Raw genomic sequence first — 11,979 nt, forward strand, 5'->3', positions numbered from 1 at the left:
GGCGTTTGGAAGATGTGAACCAGCATTTTGGGGGACGAAGCCCTGCAGAAGGGTTTGAATTTGGCTTGATTCCCAAACACTGTCCCTTCTTTTGCTGATGTCCCGTGGTCCACTTGGTTTTCAGGCATCTGGTATGACCCAGACCTTTTCAAAAATAAGAGCAAGCATCCTGCTCCACTGAAGTTCCATTTCTCTAATCTTCTATTCAAACCCCTTTTCAGCTTGCTGTTATTTTATAAATCTGAAAAGCAGACATCCAAACAGAGATGAGAACAGAGATTCTTAATAATGAGAGTAGACAGGTTATCCCATGGACTTGGATCAGAATCCAGCAAACAACACCCCTGTGTGCAAAACTCTGAAATTTGGAGGAACTTCAAAGAGGAAGTGGTGAGGGTTTTGGTATTAGATCCTTACAAAACCAAAGACGTGAAATAGGAAATCAGGACTGCTCCCTGGAGGACAAAGCAATGATTTGATTGGTCCTGTTCAATTTTCATGTGGCTGACTTTTTGTCTTGCTGTGGTCACTCAGGTCTCCTTTGCTGGGGCTGAGTATGCCTGGAGTGTTGATGCTTCATGCTGGCTCAGGTTAGCCTAAATTCCAGGGAGCCTGTTTAATCATGGCCTCCAGGAAAATGTTTCCTGTTGGAATCCATGTTGGACAATAACCCAAAGAGGCTTTGCATTAGTGTAAAACACAGAGTTTCAGAAGACGGCTTTTCAGAAAAATAAGTGGGAAATAAGAAAAGAAAAACCTTTGGAGTAATTCCTTTAACACACAGAATGCTTCTGCTGCAGGGCGTGTGTCAAGACTAATCTTGCAGGATTGAGATATTTTCAGCTGTATCCAATTTAGGTTTCAGCTTTTCATTTCAGAGGGATTGCTCCCGAAACAATCTTTCTCACTCCTCTCCCCACCCCCATCTTCTAAAGCCTGTTTGTAGATTTGCGGATTGCTAACAGATTTTAAGAACAAGATATCTCTGAAATACCACATAGCTAAAAGCCAAAAAACAGGAATACTTGAGAACTTCCTTTAAAAAAAATATTTTATCAAGGGGTGGTCTCCGGCTTTCAGTCAGCTTTCTTCTCTGGACTCAGCTATGAAGGATGAAAATCCCACAGAGATTTGCAGACTTAAACTGGGAGCTTCCTATAGGCTCCAATCCTTGTTTTAAGGTATGGCCTCTTTCTATCTGGTTTCTTTCTTGGAATCTTGGATCTCATCAATGCCAGATCCATGAACAGAGGCCACCAGCTGGATGTCAGAAGCAGAATATACAGTACATTGTCTGAAAGCACTCAGGTGTCCTGGCTGTGCAGCCAGGAGCCTGGAATGCTGCCACTGCTGGAGGTCAGGAACAGGTAGGGTGTCAGTAACTAGCTAGGAAGCACACATGTTGAGGGACAGGCCAAAAAGCAAACCTAAGTCCAGAGATTCTGGAAGGCATGTAACAGCAACCCAAACACTGTGTTGTGCCCTCATTCAGAGACAAAAGATCAAATGATTAAGAGTATGGGTGTCAATCCTACCTCGAATCCAGGTACTAATCCATTATCTATACTTTTGGGCAAATGGCTTAATCTTTCTAAATATCACTTTCCTCATCTGTAAAGTAGGGATTAAGCACCTTTCTTATAGAATTTTTGGTAGATACAATAAAATAATGTTAACTTAATCTCTTGTCTAACACATGGTCAATGCTTAATATGTTGTAGTGACTATGTTTTCCAATTTCTTAATTTGTTGTAGTGACTATGCTTTCCAACAATTCTAAATGTATGGCTCCTCACATGTATGGGTAAGGGGAATTTTTTGTCATTAAAAATTTCAGAGGCAGAGCAGACACGAGTCTGAGAGGGCCTGAGACCACAGAGCAGGTACAAAAGTGACCAGACTGGTAGTGGAACATGGTAAAAGAAAGATGGTCCATTGGGACCTAGCTCTAGGTGGGACAATGCTCTTATATAAAAAAATTGAGTGACTTGCACTAGCTATTTGTTTTGTCTCCTCAATTTCTGGTAGTTTTGAAGAAGTTTTGGCTGCCTTAGTTTTGTTGCTCTTGCTATTATTATGGTATATTTTATTTAACTTTTTGTTAAAGTATAACATATTAAAAAGTGCATCATCTTAAGTGGAGAATGCAGTACATTTTCACAACTTGAGCACACTCATGTAACCGGTAGCCAGTTCAAGACCAGAACACTTCCAGGACCCCCAGAGTCTTGTCCCCTTCTAGTCACCATTCCTACGTCACAGGGAACCACTATTCTGATTTCTACCACCAGAAACCAGTTTCATCCAGTTTGGGACTGTATGTAAATAAAATCATATACTCTGTGCCTCTTTTATACCTGGCTTATTTTGATCAGCATTTGTTTGTCAGATCCATCCACACTGTGGCTTGCATTTGGAGTTCATTCATTCCAAATACATACTGTAATATTCCATAGTGTGAATGTATCACTCTATTCAATGTAGGTGAGTAATTGGGATGTTTCCAATTTAGGGACATTGTGGATAGTGTTTCTCTGAACATTCTTGGATGTGTCTTTTGGTGAACTTGTGCACTCATTTCTCTTGAGTGTATCACTAAGAATGCAATTACTGTGTCAGCTATAGTAGGTGCTGTCAAACAGTTTTCCAAAGTGACTGCACCAATTTACTCTCCCCAGTAATGTATGTCAATTCTGTGGTTCCGCATCTTCCCCATCACTTGGTATTGTCTCTTTGTCATTATAAACCTTCTGGTGGGTCTAGTATACTGCACTATGGCTTTAAACTTTCATTTTCCCAGTGACAAATGAATTTGGGCACATTTTTTGGACTGGAAATCTGTGACTTGGAGAAGCTAGAAGCTCCCTTCAAAGACGTATAACTAATAGGTGATTATAAATGACACTCTATGTCAACACTGCTTCTCCAAACCGAAGTGTGGATTTAGGCCATAGTGATAAGAAGAGGGGATGTCATGCTTCCTCACAGTCTGCATTGGCTCTTTGCATCTTGAGTGGTATATTCTGTTCCCGGTCCTCCACTTTAACAAGGATGTAGATGAATGAGGGTATGTTTAGAAGAGAGTGATTAGGTCAGCAGTCAGACCAGCAAGGGGAATAGTAAGAATAACTAGGATGGTTAAACCTATAGGGAGACATCGAAGGGGGAACAGAAAAATTGCCATTTAATTTATGGAAAGTATCTTCTGAAAGAGGGGGCGGGTTTGTTCCATGGGACCCATGAGGCCAAACTATAAAAACTACAAGAATGAAGATTGCAGGATGGAAAAGTTCAGCCCCTTGTTATCTTGCTCTTTCTTCTGGTTTTGGCCTACACAGCAAGGTCAGGACAGTCTTCCTTGTGGGCCACAAAATATTCTCAGCTAATTTGTGTAGCTGAAATAGATTCTGTAAATAGGGAACACCTGAGATTACAAGTGCCCCTCCCACCCCTGCTGCACTTCATAATTTTATTTTTCCTGACAAATATTTATGGACTCCTCCAAGCTGTAGAGCCCATTCCTGAGTTCTTCACAAAGGACAGACATGATTACAACTGGAGGTCTCATATATTCACTGAGGAATTCTCAAAAAATACAAAACAGCCAATTAGGGCTATAACAGACAAACAATCAAGCAAGGAAGACAGTGTGTGGAGACATTTGATGATGTTTAGTTGACTCAAGGTGAGTGAGAGATGCTGATGGCCAGGGACCAAGTTTGCATGAGGCTAATAAGGTCTCCAAAAAGATGCAAGAAATAATTTGATTTCAAAGGAAGGAATGGCTAAACTAGGGCTTTTGGAAAGGAGCAGACAAGGCAAGCCAGGCAAAGGAAGGAGAAGGAATCAAGTTCAGAAGTAAGGAAGATGAGATCCTTGAGGGAAGAGTGCTGTGGAATGAAGGACGTGTGAGCGGAGGGGATGGAGGGAGAAAGGTCAGGGATCAAAGGGTAGGAGTTATTTCAATAGGTCTATAAATCCACATAAGTGTCAAATAGTGTCTGTATGCATAATGTATAATATCACACACACAGACATTTATGTTGACTTTGAAATATGCACAGATGTTGTATTGATTCAAATATACTTAAAAAACATACTGAACTCATAGTTGATTTTGTCATGTATTTTCTCAATCAACAATTCTAAATGTATGGCTTCTCATGTGTATGGGTAAGGGGAATGTTTTGTCATTAAAAAGGTGTCTTATACTTGCAATCATTGGTAACTATTAGTCTGGAATATGGCTGTTGGTATCAATCTACAGAAAACTGTAGAAATGCAGATTATTAAGTAGGAAAAAAACACGTGAAGTCTGAAAGGGAGTTTGGGTTACTCACTTATCACTCTCAGGGCTGAAAGGAATCCAGATAGCTCATATTATACATTCCTCTACTTCTGGCCACAGTCAGACCTCATCCACCTTAGACAGATGACAATCTATCTTATTTTCTGTCATTATTTGGATTTGTTTCCCAACATTTTTGAGTGGAAATCACTGCAGTGGGTACCGTGAGAAATGCAAAGGTAAGTAAATTGTGTTCCTTGCTTTCTGGAAAGAGAAATACAACTACTTGCTTGAATCTTTTATTTTGAAATTATATAGCTCTCTCTACCAGGATTTCTTTACTGAATCTAAGTTTGACCTTTGGGAGATTATCACGGAGTGATAGTTTTGATCCACATTTTCTTGCCACAAAAGGATGCTGGTGCTTAAAAGACAGGAAGAACAAGAGGCTAGATGCTCTCTACAACCTATTTCATTGATGTCCACAGCACTATTCCAACACCATTGGAGAAAATATAGTAAGGGCACTGAAGGAGCCTAGCTGGAGTTGCAATTATGAGAAAGACAATCTCCCTCCCATTTCTCTTGCTCCCTCCAGCACACCCACACCCACACCCACACACACCTTGTAAATGATGCATTCATAAAACAGCTAATCAGTGTTGGAACAGGCAAGCAACCAAACAAAAAAAGACATTTTAAGAAAGGCTCCTATTTTCTCACTGATAGGACACACGTTAACTAAACTTAGCAACAGCTACTCTGGTGGGAAGACATTTTTCTTTGGGCTGTCAGCAAGTTTTGATTCCCACCCCCCGCCCGTTCTCCCAACACATATCTAGAAAAATTCCAGTATGATAACACCATTTTAGCAGTTAGCTAAATAGCTAGTGTAGTGCAGGAAGTACTTTCCATCCCTTTCAAAGTGGAAGGATGGGGTCATTTCGCTTTTCCAACCAAGCTGTGAACTCTGGATAGTGGAGCACTACCATCCCCCAAAATAACAGATCTAGAAAGACCTTTGAGTTGAGCTTTGAATGACGAAATCTGACATACCTTCCATCACAGCTGTGCATATATTAGTAGCTCTGTACATGATTATTGACTGATTGAATTAATACACCCAAAAAAGCACATACACATGTATATTTAGCAGAAAGAGAACGTCATACATATGTGAAAACAGAAGGGGAAGCGTGAAGGCTATTCAAAGTTGGTAGCAGGATTAGAAATGCCTCATACTAATTAAGCTAAGGAAGGTGAGGTGTTAAATTGGCCTCAGAGGATCAAAAGGACAGATATGTTGGGATGGATCCAAAAGCTATTCCATGGGACTGGAAAGGGAGAAAGAGGACTATTGCTTAGAACAGTGAGAACTGAAGAGCAGTATGATATTCAAAATCATTTATTCAAGTACTTACAAGATGCAACAAAAAAGTGACAGGGTCCCTATCCATAAGAAACCCACAGTCCAATGGAGGAGATAAGTGCAAAAGCACACAGATTAGAATATAATGGATTAAGTGATAAAGTTGGATAGACATGATGTTTATAGACTTATGTAGAAGGGTCACTGACTGCATATGTTCCATAGGTAAAGAAAGGCTTCCTCTAGTGATTAGCCAGGCAGAGTATGTGCAATGGAGTTCCTGGTACAGCAAACTACATGTGCATGAGAGAGTATGATAAGTTAGGACAGTGGTTCTTAACTATGACCACATATTAGAGCCACTGGGGGGATCTGAAAAACAACCAATCAACTTCCACTTCTGGCTATGATTGCATAAGAATATGCTTGTATGAGAATATATTTCCCAGTGAAGATAATAAAAGCTCTATAAAAGAAAAAAACAAACAATTCCTTGAAGACATTGGAGAATAACCAAATCAGCCAGGCATTGTGGGGCCAGGATCCTAGAAAAAAGTGATGCTCAATATTTTCTGATGCTTTTATTCTGGAAGTATTTACTGATTTATAAGCATAATGGGGCTGAGAGACTAAGCAGAAAACAGTGAATCAGAGCTTTTGGCAATCTCATGGGGCTATCAAGACAAAATCTGGAGTTCAGAGTTACCAAGGTGATGGGGACATGGCAGACATGGCAGACCAAGATTCCAGGGAAAAGAGAACCTCGGAGAAGTGAGCCCTATATTCTCTCTTGCTTTCATCTTGAGGCATTTGCCAATTTCTAAATTGCATGTGCCAGCATAGAGACTATAAAGCAATGCAGAACTTTCTGCAGTCTCAGAGGGCCTGGGTGGGGGAGGGGCAATTAATGGGGTGCAAAACACAATACAGAAGAGGGGCTTATAAACATTGAGGCTTTCAGTTGAAACCTATTGAGGCTATACACTGAGATTAAGGGAAGACCTAAAAAAGGTCAACTCTTATGAAAACCAAAATCAAGTCTTAAATTATCTCAGTTATTACTCAGACAAGGTGATCTTTTCTACTTTAATTGCCAGCCAGAAGGAAATTAAAATCCCTGTGGAGAAAGATAACGTTACCCAAATTCTCTACAATTTATTATACATAATGCCCAGCATTCATTTTAAAATTACTCATCATTCTAGAAGGAAAAACAAGAGAAGGAAACAGAAAATGGAAGCAGACCCATAGGTAATTCAGGTATCATAATTTGACACAGTCTTTAACTGTGATACATATGTGCAAAAAATAGATGACAAGATAGAGGAGTTCACCAGAGAGCTGAAATCTATAAATAAGAATTAAAAGGAATTTCTAAAACTGAAAACTACAATAATTGAAATAAGTAATTCAATAGATTAACTTCACAGAACAATAGATAAATCAAAAGAAATGATCAGAAAACTTAAGTGTAGGCTAGCTGAAAATATCAGAATGAAGCACAAAGAAAAAGAAGGTTGGAAAACACCAGAAAGGGGTGTAAGAGACACTTGGAACATGGTGAAAAATTCTAACAACCTGTAAGCATAAACTCAGAAATAGAAGAGAAAGAGAATATGTTGGAAGCAATATTTGAAGAGATATTCTCTGAGAATTTTCCAGAACGGATGGAAATCATCCAGTTACAAATTCAGTATGCACTGTGAACACCAAATAGAGTAAATACAAATAAAACCTTACCTAGGAACATAATAGTCAAACTGCTTAAAATCAAAGATAAAGAGAAAATCTTAAAAGAGGCCGTATTAAAAAGACACATTAACCTTAAGGGAGCAGCAATGAGACTGACATTTGATGTCTCAACAGAAATGCTGGAAGCAAAAAAGACAATGGAAAGATATATTTATCAAGCTGAAAGAAAATCTCTCCCATTCTAGAGTTCTATACCCAGCAAAAATATCCCTCAAAAATGAAGATAAAATGAAGACATTTTAGACAAGCAAAAGTTGAGAGAATTTGCTAGCAATTGATACAATAAGATGAATACTAAAAAGAGTTCTTTAGACAAATGAAAAATAATCTCAGATAGAAATACAGAAATGCAAGAAGAAATGAACAGTACAAGAGGTATATGTACAAATTAATGAACATGTATAAATTAAATGAATGTTTATTATGTATAACTACCACAAAATCATATCTTGTGATTTTAAAAGAACATAGAATTAAAATGCATAATAGAGATAAGGGTAAATGTAGTTCAAGAATTCTGAGATTGTTGCATTATCTGGGAAATAATAAAAGTATCAATTTATAATAGATCCTAATAAAGAAAAGACATGTAATGTAATCTCTAGGGCAGTGTTTTTTGAAGTGTGATTCCTGGACCAACTGGATCAGCAGCACCTGAAAACTTGGTAGAAATGCAAATTCTTGGGTTTCCCCTAGACCTTCTGGAGAAGAAAAATCTGAGGTAAAGCCCAGAAACCTGAATTTTCAAATGCTTTCCAGCTGTTTCTGATGCATGCTAAAGTTTGAGAATCACTACTTTAGAATAACCACTGAAAGAATAATAAAAGAATTTACAACTAACAAGCTAATATTAATATAAGGGGAGGATGGAATAATAGAAATTCTTGATTAGTCCAAAAAGAAGAAAGAAAGGGAAAATAACAGATGAGAGAAGAAATGGGACAATTAGAAAACAAAGTGGCGGATTTTAAAACCACATGCATCTGTAATTATTTTAAATATAAATGCATTAAACATTCAGTTAAAAAATATTGTCCAAATGGATAAAAATGCAAAATTCAACTAAATGATACTTAAATAAAATACACATTTTAAATGTAAGGGCACAGAGAAATTGGAAGCAAAATGATAGAACAAGCTATACAAGAAAACATTAGCCAAAATAACTGGTATAGCTATACTAAAATCAAACAAAGCAGACTTTAGGAAAAGAAGCAATTCAAAATGTTAGAACATTTCAAAACTTTAGAAGAGTCAACCTCTGAGGAAGATATAGTAATTATATATTTAAAATAGCCTCCAAATAAATAAAGCAAAAAATGACAGATTACAGAAAAAATAGAAAATTTTACTAACAAAGTGTGAGATTTTAACATAGCTCTTTCAGTAACTGATAAAGTAAATACATAAAATATCAGAATTACAGAAAATGTGAACAATACAATTAACAAACCACCTAATTGACATCCATAGAACTCTGCAACTTATAATTGCAGAATATATTTTCTTTTCACGTGCTCATAAAATAATTACCAGAATAAACTGTTAACTGAACAATAAAACAAATTTTAAGAAACTTCAGAGGATGGATATCATATTCCAGAATAGATTCTCTGATTATAATGAAGTTTAACTATATGTAAATTAAACCCATGACTCAGAAAAGAAATCAAAATAGACCCCAAAGATCTAAACAAATTCGAACCTAGTCATATACAACTAAAAGAATGCATCATGACCAAATGGAACTTATGCCAAGAATGGAAGGTTAACTTACATTTAGAGAATCAATCATTATAATTCACCACATTAACAGAATAAAGGAGGGAATATATAATCATCTCAAGAGATACAGAAAAAGTGCTTCATAAAATTAAAACTCTGTTCATTATTAAAACTCTCAACCATGTAAGATTAAAGGAATCTTAATTTGTAAAGGATATCTATTTAATTCTGAAATATTGAAAGCTTTCCCTTTGATATTGGAAGTGGGACAAGTATGCTCACTATTACCGTTTAGACACATCACGATTATGTATTTACAGTATCCAAAAACAATATATAGATAAATGATTAGAATTAAGAACTTAATTCAGCAAAGACACTGGCTACAAGAACAATATAAAATTACTCACAAATAATGCAAAAATAAAGTTTTAAAAATGGATTAAAATCCAAAATTTATAATGGATTAAAATTACCAAATACTTTGGACTATGTCTACAGAAATAGCTAGACCCCCACACTTTCAATTACACAACATTTTTGAGAGAAATTAAAGAAAACCTAAATAAATGGAAGGATACACAGTGTTTGTGGATCATAAGGTTTAATTTTGTAAAGATGTCCACTTTTTCAAAATTGATTTATGGGGTCAATACAATTCAATTCAATATCGCATAATTTTTTTAAAAAGTGACAAGCTGATTCTAAAATACGTATAACATGGGTCAAAAGGAGTGAAGACAATCTGGAAGAAGAACAAAGCTGGAGGACTTACACTATATAAAGACTTAATATAAAGCTATGTTGTTTAAGCAGGCGGAATGGGTGAAAAGATAGACAAACAGATGAATGGAACAGAATAAAGAATTCAGAAGCATACCTACACATATATGGTTGTTTGTCTTGTGAATAAGTTGCCGCTTCAGTGCAGTAAAAAACATAGTCTTGTCAATAACTGGTTTGAGGTTAATTTGATATCCATTCAGAGGGGAAAAAATTAACTCCTATCTTACATCATACACAGAAATTCTTTTAATGTGGATTATAAATCCAAATATGGAAGGTAAACAATAAATATTCAAAATATTGCATAGGAGAATATCTTTATCAACTTGCGTGCTCAATATTTTTAAAATCATACATAAAATCATGACAAACAATTGATAAATTGGACTTTATTAGAATCATTAAGATTAAGAATGAAAAGACACCAGAGAGAGTGAGCAGACAAGCCACAGCATGAGAGAAGGTATCTGCAATACAATCATCCAACAAATAATTTATGTACAGAACATATATATATATATAAAGATCTCCAGCAAATCAATATATAAAAACAGACCATCACTTCTCAAAGGAAGGAATGGACCAAATGGCCATAAGTATTTGGAAAGATTTTCAAGTTCGTTTGTTATCAAGGAAGTTATAAACAAGATGCGATACAACTATACAGCCACCAGAATGGTTAAAATGTAAAACAAAACTCAAATACCAATTTTTGGAGAATGTGGAGCAAATGGTACTTTCACATACTGTTAGTGAGAGTATTAATTAGTACAACACTTTGGAAAACTATTTGACATTATTTACTAAAAGTGAACAAATCTGTATCTTATGATTCAACAATTTTACTCCTAGGTATAGATATGCAAACTCGTGGGCACCAAAAGAGATGTCAAGAAAGTTTGAAGCAGCATTATTCATACATAATATTCCTAAATGGAACAAGCCAAATGCCAATGAACAATAGAATGGGGAAATAAGCAATAACACATTCACAGAGTAGAATCCTCTATAGTAATGGGAATCAACAAGTTACAATAACAAACACAAAAATATGGATGAATCTCACAAATAAATTATTGAGTGAAAGAAGTGAGATATCAAAGAATACATGCTACATGATTCCATTTATATGTAGTCCAAAAACAGGCAAAATTTAATCTATGGTGATAGGAGCAAGAACAAAGTTTACCTGGAAATGTACCTATGACTTGGAGGAAGCACCAAGGAGAGTTCTGGCATGTGAGAAATGTTCTCTGGCTTGATATGGTGGTAAAATGAAATGTTCGCTTTGTGGTTGGCAGACCTGAGCTTGAATCCTGGCTTATTAGGGGTATAACCCCAACGAATATCTTAACCTCTCCAAAATCTCAGGTTCTTCATTTATAAAGTTCAGATACTAAGACCTAGTAAGGATTAGTGAGATGACATAGGTAAAATTCCTAGGTCAGAGCCTCACCTGAGCTGAATGCCCCATAGATGTTAATTCCTTTCACCCCACTTTGTATGCACCTCCAACCCCTCATTTCCCTTACCCCCCATGTACATCAGTGAGGTATTCTTTATGAAAAGACTTATGTAATGGGACCAGCAGCCATCTCTGCAATAGGGATGCAGCCAATGGCTATTCAGCAGAGTAAAGATATCTGACTGGACTGGGGACCAAACCTATAACATTGACTTAATTGGGCTGGGGTGCAGGCTGTGGGTACAGCACCTATGCCTCAAGTGTAAGGGAGCATTTGTAGTTCCAAATCTTTGTGGGAAGAGCATGGCCTCTCTGATGCTGATAGATGCCTGTCATTCTCCTTCATTCAGTCTCTTGGCATAAGCAATGATGTGGAGGGTACTTCGTGTATTTGGCCGAATCCCAATTGGCAGGATTGGATTTTACCTCCCTGGATTCTCCCCGCAATTCCTCTTGGATCGAGTGTCCTCGGCTTCCTGTCCTAAACTGCTGGAGGGCGAGCGGCAGGCAGCTGGGAAACATCTGCCACTGCATTCCACCTTCATTAGAGAGGTGGACAAAGTGATATATGTGTGAATTCTTCCAATCGTGTGT

This window comes from Pseudorca crassidens, chromosome 6, assembly GCF_039906515.1.
Source record: "Pseudorca crassidens isolate mPseCra1 chromosome 6, mPseCra1.hap1, whole genome shotgun sequence".
In the NCBI taxonomy this organism is placed as follows: Eukaryota; Metazoa; Chordata; class Mammalia; order Artiodactyla; family Delphinidae; genus Pseudorca; species Pseudorca crassidens.